The sequence below is a fragment of the Trachemys scripta genome, chromosome 1 (assembly GCF_013100865.1).
Source record: "Trachemys scripta elegans isolate TJP31775 chromosome 1, CAS_Tse_1.0, whole genome shotgun sequence".
Taxonomy (NCBI): domain Eukaryota; kingdom Metazoa; phylum Chordata; order Testudines; family Emydidae; genus Trachemys; species Trachemys scripta.
The window spans coordinates 79,863,336-79,880,326 of record NC_048298.1 but is presented as its reverse complement, the minus strand read 5'-3'; the positions used below and the strand labels follow the sequence as shown (position 1 = coordinate 79,880,326).

Below are 16,991 nucleotides of genomic sequence, written 5' to 3'. Positions count from 1 at the left end.
TTAAAGACTGAATTAATTTAGGGAACAAAACATATATAAAACAGAAGGATTCATTACAAAAAAAAAGTGATAAACTTTGTTTTAGGACTCAGATTTAGGAAAATAAAAAACCTTGACATTGTGATTCTACTCAGGGTGTCTACAGAGCCTGTGGAACCAAGCCTCCCTGCCTAGGCTGACAGATTTGGGCTAGCAGGGCTCACACTAGCATAGGTGCTGGAACTAGGGGCATGGGGGGTGCTGCCACACCCCCTGGTTTGAAGTGGTTCCCATCATATCCAGCATTTACAGTTTGGTTCAATGGCTCTGTGCCTCCACTATACAAATTGTTCCAGCACATTAGCACTCCAAAAAGAGCTGTGTAGACAGCGCTTTGAAATTGTGGCTTGGGTTGGAGCTCTGGCTCTGAAGCCCCCTCCATCCCCTTCCTAGGCTTCAGGGCCTGAGCGGCAACTTCAGTGCTTACACAGCTAGTTTCAGAGTGCTAGTGCGAGTCCTGCTAGCCAGAGCCTGTCCGCCCGGGCTGGGAGGCTTGCTGTCACAGGCTGGGTAGACATACCCTAAGAGGCCAAGATTTTCAAAACTGATTGGTGATATTGGGTGACTAACTTGAGACCCCTGAGCAGAGGGTGAGTGTTCAGCACTTTCTGAAAAGCAGGCCCCTCTAAGGTGTCAAGCTGGGCACTCAAAATCACCAGTGACTTTTGAAAACTTTGGCCGGATTTTATGTCCTAGTTGCTAAGGACAGAAGGGATCATTCTAGTCTCACCTTCTGCACAAACACAGGCCATAGAATTTCAGCCCGTAATTGCGTCAAGCCCATAATTCCTGGTTTAACTACAGTATATCTTTTAGAAAAATATCCAACCTTAAAGACATCAAGGGATGAAGAATCCACCACATTCCCAGATAACTTGTTTCAATGGTTAATTAACCTCACTGTTAAAAATTTGTGCTTTACTTTTAGTCTAAATTTGGATCTTGTTATGCCTTTGTCTGTTATATGAAAAAGCCATCTACTATCAGAAACCTTCTCCCCAGGGAGTTATTTATAGATCATGATCATCCTCTTTTAAAGTTAAATATATTGAGCTTCTTTTGTCTCAATATGAGGCATGCTCAGATCATTCTAATTTCTGATCTCTTTCCAATTTGTCAATGTCCTTTTTGAAGCGTGACCAGGAGGAGTAGACACAGTTTTGCAGTAATGGTCTCACTAAGGCTTTATACAGTGGTAGTAAAATCTCCATACCCCTTTTTATTCCCCTGCTTATATGCCCAATGATCACATTGCACTGTGAGCTCATGTTCAGTTGGCGATCTACAAGTACCCCTAAGTCTTTTATGTGTTGCTGCTTACCAAAATATAATCCCCCATTCTATGAGTCTGATCTACATTCAGTGTGACCTAATGTTCATGCATATAGTTGTATTAAAATATATGTACTTCAAATAAGCCTAGCTTACCATGCAATCAAACTTGCTCTGTAGAACTGACCTGTCCTTACATTAGTTACCATTCCACCAGTTTTTGTCATCTGCAAACTTTGCCAGCAATGATTTTATAGTTCCTTCCCAGACCACTGATAGAGATATTGAATAACAGTGGGCCATTAAAAGATCCCTGAGGGATCCTACTAGAAATGTTCCCAGTGGATGGTGATCCCCCATTTACAGTTTTTTTTTTTTTTTGAGATCTAGCAGTTAGCCCAGGGGTTCTCAAACTGGGGGTTGGGACCCCTAAGGGGTCGTGAGGTTATTACATGGGGGGTTGCGACCTGTCAATCTCCACTCCAAACTCCACTTTGCCTCCAGCATTTATAATGGTGTTAAATATATAAAAAAAGGGTTTATAGTTTATAAGGGGGAGTCGCACTCAGAGGCTTGCTATGTGAAAGGGGTCACCAGTACAAAAGTTTGAGAACCACTGAGTTAGCCAGTTTTTAATCAATTTCACCAAATTGCCCATGTCTCCTCTCCACTCCTGCCAGCACAATCCCAACCTGCAATGCCCTATCTCACTCAGCTATCTGGCCTCTCCTTATTCACAATCTCCTTCCCATTACAAATTATTTCCCATAATCCCTCTTCCCCGACCCAGTTCCATTCATCTGGCCTTCCTCAGATCTCTTTCATGGGATTTCTTTGTCTCGTCTCATGGTCCCAAAACAATTCTTTCGACTGGCTCCTGAATTTTGTCCAAGCTACCCAGTGCTTCCTCCAAAATCCAGACATTTATTGCTCACCTCAAAAAATTCCAACGCACGGCAAGATTTTACTACCAGAGTCACAGACTACAGTACCAGTATAGTCCATCCACCAATACAGCTACCCAAGGAAGTGCACAGGCTACCATAGTTAACAGTGTTTAAAATGTTGAAGGAATTGAACATAAAACCTCCTGTAAACCCGAGGGGCCTTCTTGAGTATTCCTTATTTAATTTCAAAGGAACTGAAAAGGATATTTTAGATCTCAATGTGCTGTTCAGAGACACAGTCTTTTGCCTGTAAAGTCACAGCTGATACTAGTTACACTGAAAATGATGCAATTAGAAAGAAGGTATTGCAAACATATCTATGAAACCTAGTCATCCTTAGATACTAACTGTCCCTTGAGATTACACCCTGATGCTATAGGCCAATGAATTTTGTCCTCTAAATTTGTTGCCTGGGGGATTGCATCAAAATGGAAGATAAATACCCTCCAAGAGAGCGCTAATTATAGCCTACTGATCTCAATGATGAATAAGCATCCAGCTCCCTACAGCAGAGCCGTTTTGTGAAATCTAATTCATAGCTCCAATATCATGCTCATAGTCTCCATCAATGTAACACAGTAACAGTGAAAATGCAGCACTCCCTTTACATGAAAAGTTTCTTGTAAAATATTTTTTGCATAAAATATCCAGGGCCTGCAAATCATTTGGGTCATTCGAGACTGATGTACACTATCAAGAGCTGTTTTGAATAAAAGAAATAATTACTGTCTAAAAAGTATTTTAGGCTGCTTTCATCTTTATGTTTCCAGACTACTAGAAGAGCCCTGGGGGGTTGGATGGTTAACAGAGGACTAATAATGGGCTACTCTGCCTTCCTTAGGTCACCAGTACAAACCCAGCCCAAGTCAGTACTAGCTGAACAGTATGACCCCCAAATGGCCATTTGGTGGCTTATGGGAAATGAATTGGTGGTCTCAGTCCAGATCACAGTGGACGTAATTTCAAGTCAGTTTACAAAAGTGGATTACTTTGGGCCTGATCCACTGAAGTTAATCAATGTCTTTCAACTGACTTCAGTAAGCTTTGAGTCATGCCTTTTGTTGGCAATCTCAGCAAAGGGATCAAGGATGAAATGGGTAAGAAAACTGAACTACCCTCTCATCAGTAGAGGGGGTCTCTCCAGAAAAGGGTTGAGACAACATTGGTGGGGCTGCCTGTACTGCCGCTTCCCAGCTCTGCAAGTAATCAGAGGCCTTCTGTCTCCATAACTAAAAATCTGAACCCTCCGTGAACAAATATTTAACTAAAACTAAAATTAAAAAGATATGGCACAGTATAACTATGGTTATATTGTACTCTGGCTGATAATATCTCGTGGTAATACAGTTATTATTATGCTTAGTTACTAAATATAAAATGACTGCTCCCCTCCCCCCAAAGAACTGTTATCTGCCAACCTGCTGTGATCTTTGCTCTCATACCAAACTGTTTACATTATCTGGGCACTAGCAATAAGATGATTTTATGCTGAGGATATTGAAATGTGATTATGCAGGGAGGCTTGACAAAAACACGTTATCCTGCCCTTCCATTCTCTAATATTAAACAGATTTCTACATCTAGTTGTGACCCAGGGAACCCTTGGTGCCAACTAGCAGAAAGCACAGGGCTTGGATAGGCTTTTACAGGGATCTCCTGGGTCAGATATCTGCATGATAACTCACCAAAAGGTGGCATGAAAGGTCTCTACCGAGAGCCGGTAGCCCACTGCTTGCCATAACCATTGCAAAATGTATGTAGGGATAATATTTAAGGAGTTATGTATCTACACTGAAAATTACACCTCTACCCCGATATAACACTGTCCTCTGGAGCCAAAAAATCTTACCGCGTTATAGGTGAAACCGTGTTATATCGAACTTGCTTTGATCTGCCGGAGTGCGCAGTCCCGCCCCCCCGGAGCACTGCTTTACCGCGTTATATCCAAATTCGTGTTATATTGGGTTGCGTTCTATCGGGGAGAGGTGTATGTTCTTAAGGTCTTAGAGTAAGGGAGGTCACCAAGAGGTAACATACCTTGGACATATTCCTTTCAGGTAGGAGGTAGCAGATACTTATATCCCTGTCTGATCATTTGTGTATTGTCTGCCTCACACTGGAGGCCTATTTGCATACTGAGCCAGGTGCCAGTCAAAAAGCTGCGAAATCTTCAAAAGAGAAAATCTATAGTAAGAAACAGATACAGCAGGTGGAGTGTCCTGTTTATGGAAGTAGACAAAAGATGGGACTGGTACATACTGGAGGGGCAAAGAAACTCACTCGGTCATCCTTCACCTAGGAGACAAGCTGACAGGTTGTCTATCTCATGAAAGGAGGATTACAGCCAAGCCTGGTTGTAAAGCGCTGCAAGGATTTTGGGTGAGCATTGCTCTAAGACACGAAAATACCTTAGTAATTAAGTCTAAACTTTAGGATGAGTGTTATGATTTTGTTTTATAGGTAATTATTTCTTTCCACTACTTCTACTTGCTACTACTTCAGTCTCTGTACTTTGTTAAATAAACTTATAATTAATTTCATTATGAATACGGCCCTACCTAATTCACGGTCCATTTTGGTCAATTTCACGGACATAGGATTTTAAAAATAAGAAGTTTCATGATTTCAGCTATTTAAAGCTGAAATTTCACGGTGTTATAATTATAGGGTCCTGACTTATAAAGGAGTTTGGGGGGGGGGTCCACAAGGTTACTCTAGGGGGAGTTGCGGTACTGCTACCTTTACTTCTGAGCTGCTACTGGCAGAGCAGCTGCTAGCAGCAGTGCAGAAGTAAAGATGGCATGGTATGGTATTGCCACTCTGACTTCTGTGCTGATGCTGGCAGGGTGCTGCCTTCAGAGCTGGGCACCTGGCCAACAGCGACAGCCGCCCAGATCTGAAGGCAGCACAGAAGTAAGGGTTGCAATACCATGACCCCCATAAAATAACCTTGTGACCCTCCTGCAACTCCCTTTTGGGTCAGGCCCCCCAATTTGAGAAATGCTGGTCTCCCCCGTGAAATCTGTATAGTATAGGGTAAAAGCACACAAAAGACCAGATTTCAGGGGGGAGAGCCCAGATTTCACGGCCAGTGATGCATTTTTCATGGCCGTGAATTTGGTAGGTCCCTAACTGCTAATTGCTGTGCATTAAGTGGAGCGGTGATCCAAGGTAAATCTGGTAAGCTGGGATGTACTGTTTCTTTGGAAACAGTGAATCTGTGTATACTGCAAGTGTCCAGTGGACGAGGGGCTGGACACTCCAGGGAGATTGCGGGGCTCAAGGTTTGGAGAGCGACTATTGCTGCTTCTGCAGAGTAGCAGTGGAGTCTGCAAAGACTAAAGGGGAGTGTTTGAGTTGATGGTGGTGTTGGGGAGCTGATCCACGCCAGGCGCAGACAAGGCTTCCTCATGCTAAGGGCAGATGCGGTAGTGAGATGCCTGGCAACTCGTACCCCTGGGAAGCATCACACAAGTATCTTGCCTTCAGTATGTTATCAGCCCTTTAATAATAAAAAAGCATCATCATCATCATCATCATAAATAAAACCCATCCAGGAAATTTTTTAATCTTCTATTTAATCCAATATGGGTGTACATGTTTCTGGGATGTTAGCCAGATGTTATATTTAATACAAAGCACTGTTATTTGAGTCCCATTCTATACTCGGTGCTGATTCTTTTTCATATATAGTAGCATATAGTTATTGGAACATTTGGGATAGCTAGATAATGTTATCTAGATATATAAAAATTGTTGTATCTTTAGTGAGAAATATTTAAATAGGCCATTTTAGATACAAATTCTAAGTTACATAAAAGAGGGTTGAGGTTTATTATTATTATTACTGTTTTACAAAAGCAAAGGCATTTCAGTTGAGGGTGAAATGTGCTATACAATTGAAGCCTTAGTCTTTAACATATTGTTCAGATACTACAAGTAATTTGTAGTAACTACAAAGTATCCCCTTAAATACTACTTCAGTGTGCTCTAGTGAGCCTAGGTGTTGGGGTCACATAGCAAATTTCAATGAACAAGGATCAAACTCAATCCTTTTCTTTCAGTCCTGATGCATGAAAACTGGATCACACCTTCCAAAGCCCTGTCTGCTTCCATTTCTAAGGGCTAGTCTAAACTAGATGCAGCTGTGCCACTGTAGAGCATCGGTGAAGACGCTCTATGCCGAAATGGCAAAGCTCTCATTAACTTTAGTGGTGCAAAATTGGGGGGAGGGGTGTGTGTATTCCTGAGCTTCCAGACCACTGCATAGACAGGAGGATGGTACCATGCTGGTGAAAGCAGAAAGCAAATAGAATCAGGATCTAAACAGAACATACCATAAACGTGTACCCAGACACAACATGGCTCTCCCTTACTAATCCAAACAGCACAGCCTTAAGTGGGGCAAAATGGCAGGATGCCACCTGTGAATTCCCTTGTTCCTCAGGGCTTTTCTGACTTACTGCAGCCTAAAGGGGCGATTGAACAGCCATGGGTCATTGAAGCATTCCAGTAATCCCCTATGCCAATGGCAGTGAGGGGAGATGGCATAAAGCTAACCAAAGCAGGCTTTATGCCACCTTGAGATTTTCTTATGTCAGGGGACTCCCTAGCTGGCCATGTGAGTCAGCTTTAGCGCTGGTTTGTGTCACTCATCAGGGCCAAGGATCCGGTCTTCCATTCCCAAGATTGTTGGAAGTCATTAGGAAGTGCGTAATTCCCGCAGAGTTCACAGCAAGCGTATCAATATTCTCAGTGATGACTTTAACCTCTGGCCCTCATTCAGAGCACAGTTCTTCCCTGAAAAGTGCTAAAGAAAAAAGGCAGCCTGGGGCTCAACGTTTCTCATCTCTCAGTGACCTCCACAGCAAATCTGCGCACTTGACAAATCGAGCGAGCCAACAGCCCGTCACACTCAGAAGACACATTTCATTTTTTAAAGGAATTTAACACCAAATTGCTCTCCCTGCAGCCCCCTACAGGCCTATGCACTTGCTTAACTGAAACACATCACAGATCTAACAGCAGGTACTGAACTGGTACACACAAAGCTGCCAGGTTCTGTCCTGCTCCAGATGTGATATATTATACAAATTATTTAAAGAGTGAATGTTGCGAATAGCAAATAATTTGCACGTAGCTATAAACTCAGGGCATAGAGTGGAACAGAATTTGGCAGCTCTGGCTGGTAGCTGGGTGGGGGCAGCAAAATCCGAGTGGGAAGCATGGGGAGAGGGGTGCTGCGATGATTGGTGCTGTAACAGAGCAGAGTGCTGGGCCCCAGAGACAGGGAACCCCCCAGGGGGAGGTAAGAAGTGCTTGTGCTGCTTGTTGCAGGGTAGGATAGAGTGAGCTGGGAGCTCTGGAGGCCGGGGGATAGAGGGTGTTGTGGCTCCTGGGTGGGGGCACCTGGCAGAGGTGGTGGTGGGGAATAGAAGGTTCCGGGGCTCCCTGGAAGCAGTGGGGGGGTGGGGGAAGGGAATTTTGCTGGGGATGGGGTAGCTTAGCTTGGTTTGTACTGAGGGCAACCTGAGGCCGATATCAGGCCTCCCTCTTGTGCTGTCGCCCTTCCCAGCTTCTCTTCCTGGCTGCTCCTTCTTGGCCCCGTTCCATCAGGCAGAACTACAGGCAAATGCCTGCAGCATATCCAAATGCATGAGCTCAAGGCTGCCCTGCAGGAATGCGTGACTGGACTGTCAGATACATGTCCTGAGAGATGCATGATATTTGTCAGCCCTGCACAGTGTACAGCACCAAGCCCCTTCTTTGCACTTTGCAAATACTTGACAATGAGAATGAAATATTACAGTGATGTTACAGTTATTCTAAACTTCAAAGGGCTCGAATTGCTCAACATTGATGCGGTCAGACAAATTACCCAGGCTATCTCCCAATTTCCGACGTTGTGCAAATTAGACATCGAACTTGCTCAGAGGAAGAAAAATGGCACTTTGCAACAGCTCCAAATAAATCATATATTCTGGAATAGGAAGATATTATGTATGTAGGTACCACCCCCTTTCCACCCTGTCTACTAATAGGATGGAAGAGTCTGAACCAAAGCCCATTCAAATCAATGGTGGTCTTTCCACTGGCATCAATGGTTTTGGAAAAGTATTTCAAGGGTCAAGGAAAATAAATTAAATTTAAATAAATAAATTTAAATTAATGGAGATATCCCATCTCCTAGAACTGGAAGGGACCTTGAAAGGTCATCGAGTCCAGCCCCCTGCCTTCACTAGAAGGACCAAGTACTGATTTTGCCCCAGATCCCTAAGTGGCCCCCTCAAGGATTGAACTCACAACCCTGGGTTTAGCAGGCCAATGCTCAAACCACTGAGCTATCCCTCCCCCCCAAAAATGGATTTAGATGCTGTAATATTTGAACTTAGGCAAACAGGTTGGATATGTTAGAAAGTTTTCCTTATCAAAGTCAATTAAAGTAATATAGATTAAAACATTCTTTAGACGGTACAGAACTCCCTGTAGGTGTCGCTGTGTTTAGGAATCTGTCTGTGCTGTTACACGTATGAGCAATGAGTAACATTTCTTCACCTTGGGAGAACATGTCCATGATGCAAGATTTTGGCAGGCCCTGCCCTAATCTCTCCCCACTGCTCCCCTGGAAGAGGTTTTTACTCACTACTTAGCCTCGCCTACTCCTCATAACCCAGTATAAGGACATCTGCTTGTAGTCCTGTCTCATAATTGCTGCCAAGAATTAGCTAACCTGTAAGTGGAAACTCCCTTTTCCTTGAATTACAGAATGGAATCACTATTTTGGAAAACCCTATTGATGGAAAAGCTAACTGCAGAAACTATGGGCCAGATTCTTTTCTCAGTAACACCTCAGTATAAATCCAGAGTAACTCCACTGCCTGCTGTAGAGTGTGATCAAGCTCTGAGTCTGGCCTATTAAATATACAGACTATATTGCAATATGGAATCTGTACCAAGAGTAGAATGAGGAAAACAACACAAGCCTTCCAAAACTTGCATAATACTTTTCAGGTTCAGTTAGCACTTACCTGTTTATTCCCCATTCCCTCAAACCTACTGTAGCACAGGCTTTAATGAGAAAAGTATGCCAGTTTGGGATACTGCTGAGTTAGGTATATACTGTAGGTATAGTTTTGCTCTGCAGCCCTTGTTTTCATGTCTGAATTAATTTAGGATGGTATGAAGCCTGTATAACTGGATAGCTTCTAATCTGATGAAGGCCAACAAAAAAGTCATTAAAATGCAGAATATGTATAGTACCAGAAATCACAGCCACTGACAAGTATCCATAGGACATGATATTTAGTATTTCTATTTATTGTAACTGACTGAGCAAAGCTGCTAATAAAAATGGAAGACAAAAATAAAATATGGTTTGCCATATCCTTTGAAATGCTTCTACATGGGGCCCACATGTTCTCCCAAACCTTAAGCATCCAGTAGTGAACGTTGGTGACTTTAATAGTCATCATAGCGAATCGGGTTATATGACTGCAGACCCAAAACAACGAACAGCTGTTGGAGTTGGCAACAAATCATGATCTCGCATTGGTCCTAAGCAGCGTGGTATCTTCCATTCAGCACATTGGAATAGGGACTACTGCCCAGACCTGTGCTGGGTCACGTCGTATGCCAATCACACACAGCCAACAGTGTGTGCTGTACTTAATGATTTTCCATATAGATAACATTGTCTGGCGTTGATTCAGATGGGAATGCATCTTCCAATTATAAGGAGCGTACCAAAGCCTAGATCAAATTTCCAGAAGGCAGATTGCGACTCCTTTACAGAGTACTTAGAAAGGAGCATTGTAACCATCCTATTAAACATCATCTCCAGGCAAGATGCAAACCATTGTTTCTGTTGTGCCATTTTTAAAGCTGCAAGTGCAACAATTCCACACAGCTTCCGACCAATGTACATTCCATATCTGAACGAGGACTATGCAGACTTGCTGAGGCAGTATGAGCAGTCAGGTGATCTGGAGATTGCGGACCATCTTATAGAATCATTGGATGCTACTTGCCAGGCTCGATTGGAGGAAGCAAGAGTGGTGCCTGACTTTATGTGGTCAAGCTGGTAAAACTGCAGCTTGATTCGTCGTCTAGGTACAGCTCAATATCCATGTGCACTAATCAGGCTGGCAGTTACTCCAAATCAGATTGCCAGTCATCTGTTGAAGGTCACCAAAGCTCCTGTTGACAGAGCCGTCAAACGACAAGTACATGATGAATGGCAATGTTTCCGAAGGAGTAATCCAGCTGATGGTAAAATGGAGCCATTCACTAGTCTGGAATTGGATAAAGTGCCAAATAATTTAAAAATCTGTACAGCTCCCGGATAGGATAGAATTGCGCCTGAGTTCATGAAACATCTGGGTTCTTGAGCTCAGGAATGACTCATCTGGTTTTTCAACAGAGTTCTGTGGAAATCCAGACTGCCTAGAATCTGGTGCCAAGCGAAGGTCATTGCCTTGCTGAAACCTGGGAAAGATCCACACTTGCCTTTGAGATATAAACCAATTTCACTTCTAAGCATCTGCTTTAAGGTGCTTGAGCATCTTATTTCAGCAAGAATTTCACCATCTGTGGAAGTATACTGGCACCAGAGCAAGCTAGTTTTTGCCGCAGTTGTAGTATATGTGATCAAGTGCTGGCACTTACAACTTCCATCAAAAATGGATTCCAACATAAGCTGAAGACTGGTGTCAGTTTTCCTTGACCTGACCGTGGCATACGGTATGGTTTGGCACATGGTCCTTTTGGTGAAATTGTCTAGAACTAGGCCAAGTTGGTTAGTTTGTGCAATGGCTCTGTTTTTTGGAAAACGCTATTTCCGTGTGCATATCAGTGATAGAAAAAGTGCTTGGAAGCACCAAAAGAATGGCCTTCCACAAGTAGCAATATTATCTCCAACATTATTCAACTTATATTCAAATGACCTGCCATATACTGGGTCTCACAAGTTTGTTCATGCAGATGACATATGCCTCGGCACTCAGTCACACTTTTTTGACATACTTGAAAGTGTTCTGAACGAGGCTATGGTCAATTATTGTCGTTGGTGGTGCCTGATACCAAATGGAAATAAGGCGGTGTGAGGTGTCTTCCACTTACATCATACACAAGTGGACAGAGAGCTGAATATAGTTCTTAATGGTCAGAGAATAAAGCATGATTCACACCCAGACTATCTAGGCATCATGTTGGATAGAACTCTCACATATTGTGACCATCTTACAAATATAGCGAGTAAGGTCAAAACGTGCAACAACCTGCTCTACAAATTGGCTGGAATGACATGGGGTGCCAATGCCCAAACATTACACACTTCAGTCTTGGCACTCTGTTATTCAGAGGCGCAGTACTGGGCTCCAGTACAGGCTCATTCGTCTCACACAAAGATGATTGACGTGCAACTTAATTTCACCTGGCATATTATTTCAGGCACACTTAAATCTAATCCTCTACTATGGTTACCAGTTCTCTGCAACATTGCTCCACCCAGTGTTTGCAGAGAGGAAAGTGTAGCAAAGCTTGTCACAAAATTGCGTGATATGCTACATCTACTGTTAATTAAAGACTTGTTTAACCCACCACATGGTTGTCTGCCCTCACAGCACCCATTGTGGATAAGTTCACCAGGTGAGGGACTTATGGTAGAAGACATGTGGAGAGTTTCATGGTCCACAGAGAAAGTGACAAATAACGATCTTGTCTCTGACCCCACTTGATATCAACCCAGGTTTGATTTACCATGAAGGCAATGAAGCCTTCTGAACCGGTTTCATACCAGACATGGAATTTGTGCTGCAGCGGAATTTTGGTGGTGTTTTAGAGAGAGTCCACTCTATCAATGTGGGCAGCCACAAACCACGACACACATTGTTGAGGACAGCAAAATGACTCAACTTTCTGGAGGTCTTCCTGCCTTGAACATTGTTGATAAGAACACTGTGACTTGCCTTGACTGGATTTCATATGCCAAATACATAAATAACCAGTATCAGTATATTTTTCAAAACATTTTGAATGAAAGGATAGGAAGTTCTTTGTCTTTTTAGTGTAAATACATCTGAAACTAACACAATGCTACTAAATTTGTGAACTAAATTATAGCCCTGATTCTGCAACAGTGAAGTCGTTTGGAATTTTAAAACTGGCCTCAATGGGAGCAGGATCCACCCCTACGTTATCAGTTTGAATCACTCCATGCCAAAATCTTTATATTGCAAGCATTACTGTATTAATTGGTAAATACATTTCACTTAATGATGTTGGATATTAGAATGTGACACTTTATCAATCTCCTTCCTTTCCATATTTATATGAAAACAATAGATTGTGAGAAGCTAAATGCATTTCTGGTATGATAAAAAAATGGCTCAAAAAGTGGCAGAGAATTTTGGAATCTAAGAGTAGTTCATGAATGTGGAGGATTCCACTTCAGCTTAATAAAATTTGTTTATTTAAAAGTTCAGGTATAGCTGATTCACTTGCTAATCATTGCATAGCAGCTTCAAAGTGGCAGCCAGAATATGAAAACCTGGAACATATTATATGCACCAAAACCATGACAAAAATACTGTATATTCAGAATCTTTGGTAATGTGTTTCTTTTTTATTTTTTTAACAGTAATTAAAAAACAAAGCAGCACCTCACTAACCATTTCTAAAAGCAGGGCCGGCTCTGGCTTTTTGGCCGCCCCAAGCAAAAAACAAAACCGTGGTGGCCAGAATTGCAAAGCAAAAAAAAAAAAAAAAAACAACCCACGGCGCGGCCAGAGCCAGGGTGCAGGGGGACTCCCTGCCCTGCAGATGTGCCCCGGCTAGTGGGGGAAGGGGGAGGGAGCGGGGGGAGAGAGAGAAAGGGGGGCGGCCAGGGCTTCAGCGGGGCACTGCCATGCCGCCATGCCCCCTGCCGGGAAGGCTCCGCACCACTCCGGTCGGCTGGAAGGGAAGGACGCAGGCTGCCCTGCCGGGCTTGCTGCAGGGCGCTCCCATCCTCCACGCCACTGCCCCCTACAGGGCGGCCGGAGTGGAACAACAACAACAACAAAAGCAGCCGTGCCGCCCTAGGATTGGGCGGAATGCCGCCTCCTACAAGCTGCCGACCCAACCACCAGCTTCCTCGGCTGGTGCCTGGAGCCCGCCCTGTCTAAAAGCTAAGCAGTTTTCCTGAACAATCTGTCTGATTTAGCATTTTCTACTCCCACCCATTGTGACAGATTTATGTTACCAATTTGCCTGAGGCATCAGGTGATTAGGCTGAGGCCGCAGGATTGTTAGGGGAGGAGATGACAGAGCACACCAAGTGACTGAGTCTAAAGCTTTATTAATAAAATAATAGCGGAGTGCTGGGGGGTTTTCATATTACTTAGAGGAAGGAAGAAAGCGTTAGTGCCCCAAGCCCCAACCCACTTTTTTACCTACACACGCGGTACCCGGAGCTGGCCAAGCCTGGGTGTAACGTATGAAGAAGGGCGGGAAGAGGTGGACGGGAGTTTTGTTTTATACACAGGTTGTCTGAAGTCGGCTGTTGATCTCCGATTTGCTTTAGCTTTTAGGAGGGTTTTAAGTTTTGGGGGGCGTTTTGTTTAGGGACCTTTGTTTTCCATGCTTTTTGTACCAGTTTAAACCAGCTTTTTGTGGCCTTTTCAGCATTCCCAAAACACACCGGTGTTAGGGACGTGAGACGGCTGTTTTTTCCCTTGCTGGCCTTCACTGTCTCCCCCTTGACCCCGAGTCAACATTTTGTTGTGAGGGTCACCACTTAGGTTTCCACCTTCCCTCGGACACGGTGGCTAAGGTTACTGTTGGTTTTCTACATAAACAGCAATACAGCACAAACAAAATGGTTAGGGTAGCAACAATTGCATACACTAGCTAGTAGTGGCTTTTGGCTTTATTAGTAACATAGCATAACACGTCCCTCTGTTGACATAGATGCCCCATTAGGATGGCTGTAACAAAGGCAGCTTTTTTCAGATTAAACGTGTGCTGCAACACCGTAAAGGAAGAGGCATTTGTCTGGAATACAGTCAGTTGTTCCCGGGTGTGCGTCAGGGGCAGGAAAACATTGGGTGTAATTCATGAAAAATTAAACACAACATAATTAGAGATATTAACCATTCTTTGCATAACCGCGGGCCAATGCACCCTAAGTTTTTTTTTGCTTTTGTTTTTGTTTTTAAACTCAGGCATGCTACGGCTGAGGGTGTATGCACCGAGGATTGTTTGCTTGGAACGAGAATTACTAAGTTTTTCCTCCTTTTACCTGGGACTTTTACAACTGGGGGTATACCCACCTGTACCCTTCCCCCGCCAACCACGGTGGAGAGAGGAATGCTAAACCTTTTTCCGTTTCTCAGGCATACTACGGCTGAGGGTGGGCACACCTTTAATCATAAAATTTTTAAAATGAAATACCAACAGTGCCGGACAGAGCAAACCTGAAATACCAAGGGCAGAACAGTTGGTGCGCTCCACAGGGCCCCCCGCCCGCTGCAATTCTCCACAAAAATGGTGACAGATTTATGTTACCAATTTGCCTGAGCCGTTCTGCAGTCACGGGCAGTGGCATCATCGATGGGTTCACGGCTGGACGCATGGGCATTAGGGAGCACGGACACGGAAGTCCAGCTGCCCGGCCCGGTGAGGTCCTGGGAGGCTAGTGAACTCAATGCCCGTGCCATGTGGGAGGCAACAAGAAGGAACAAAACCCTGTTGCCTCTTTCAAAGGCGGGTGAGGACCTCTCCCGGTTGGAGAGAGCTCTCACCAAAGTCAAATACAATCCCTGGGGTTCCGTGGCGGAGCTTCAAAAAGGCATGCATACTTTGCATAAACCGGTATGCCAAGTATAAAAAGCAAAAGGGTAAACACCTAGGGGCAGCTGTGAAATTAATATAAACTGTAGCAGCCATGTGGTATCAAATGCTGTCGGGGCAGAAAGAGGAGTTAGGGAAAAGGGAAGACGTGTGTACCTCACAGCTGGTGGAAATTGAGCAGCTAAAAGCGCAAATCGCTAACCAGGTGGCAACCCAAGCCTATGCCCAAAACAAGTTGAAGGCCTTAAAACAGAACTTCCAAGCGGAAAAAGCGAAATGCACCCGCTTGAAAGCACTGGCTAAGCAAGTACCGGTCCTTCAGAAACTCGTCAAAAATTTAACCATTCGTGCCCAGCATACGCAGCAGCGGCAGTGTGTTAGCCATTAAAAAAAAAAAAATCAAACAGTTAAAATGTCAACTGGTGCGTTCTGTCCAGGTGGCAGCCATTACAGCGGGTAAAGGGGAAGAAAGTCGTATGTACAGCACCCCCAACTACAAAAAAGAGCCCCCCGTGGGGTGATTACGAAGAGGAAAGGGACCAGAAGGGGTGGGGGCTGGTTGAGGAGCCCACTCTGTTTGCTAAATTGCAAGTAAAAAAAAAGCCTGTGCCCATGAAAAGGGACAGTTCAATAGGAAAAATAGGACACCACCAATTAAGTATTTGAGCCCCTTTGACATTAAATAGATTAGGAACAGTGAAGTCCCTGGTGGATTTTATGTGATCCTGACTCTTTCCCCTTTTTGGATATGAGGGAGAGAAAGAAAGAAATTATTTGAATGGATGGTAAGCTACAGTTGAGAAGCAGAGTAAGATTACAACAATTTTTACCTCAGCACCATAATGGTATCCACAGCATGAACTACTTGCTTCCCAACTGGTGCTTACCATCAATTCTAATAATTTCTCTCTCTCTCTCTCTTACACACACACACACACACACACACACACACACACACACACACACACACACACACACACACACACACACTGAGATCCATGAGTCTATAGAGTTTAGACTCAAATGCATAGAAGTAAAATGGTACAGATGCAAAGAAAACACTCCCTCACCTCTTATATTGTCTGTTCCCTATTTAAAAGGGGTAACTATGCATTACAAACATTGTGGACCTGACTCCGTTACACTAAGGCCGCTTTACACTGCTTTAAGAAATATGCCTTGTTGTTTTTTTACTAGTTGAAGTATATAAAGCTGAAAGCAGACCCGGTGGTACCAGAACTAACCATGGCATCCTTGCCCTGAAGCATTTATGATCTAAGAAGGCATGAGTAGGTTCAACACAGAACAATACGCTACCAGCGAAACAGAGAGTCTGACTAGTGATTACTAGAGATGGAATGCTTTGAGGAACATATGGTCTTTTAGGAATTATTTTGAAGAGCCCTTGTGTTTGAATGACAGTGTTCTCCTTTCTTATGCCAGATTGGGCAGGAAAGTTATAATCCATTGTTTAATGTCATCGATCTGTTGCTGCAGAATGATTATAAGATCACAACTTCAGTTTTTACTACAACATCAAACAAATAGAGAAAACAGGCCATAATAGAGACATATTTATACACCAAGACCAGCATTTCCAAACCTGGCACTTAAATAAGTGACCTGATTTTTCAGAGGAGCTGATTGTCCACAGCTTGCTTTTATTTTAGTGGGAGTTGTGCATTCTCAGCAGCTATGAAAAATCAGTCCAGTTATTTTTGTGTTAAATATAAATATTGAACTTTTAAAAATCTGGCCGAAGATCTTTGCAAATTAGCAGATGTGACCGGGAAAGTTATAAAGAACAAACACATAAGGTCACATTTTTAAAATTCAAACTAATTTTTATTCTAAAATCAACTGCAGGTGCAATTAATTGCAGGGACCCATGACCGTATGAAGCTA

At 43.5% G+C, this 16,991-nt stretch overlaps 1 protein-coding gene across 8 annotated transcripts in view; it reads right to left on the bottom strand.

The window, feature by feature from the left end:
- CRADD (CASP2 and RIPK1 domain containing adaptor with death domain) overlaps window positions 1–16,991 on the bottom strand; it is a 118,386-nt gene that overhangs the window by 13,756 nt on the left and 87,639 nt on the right. The window lies entirely within an intron of this gene.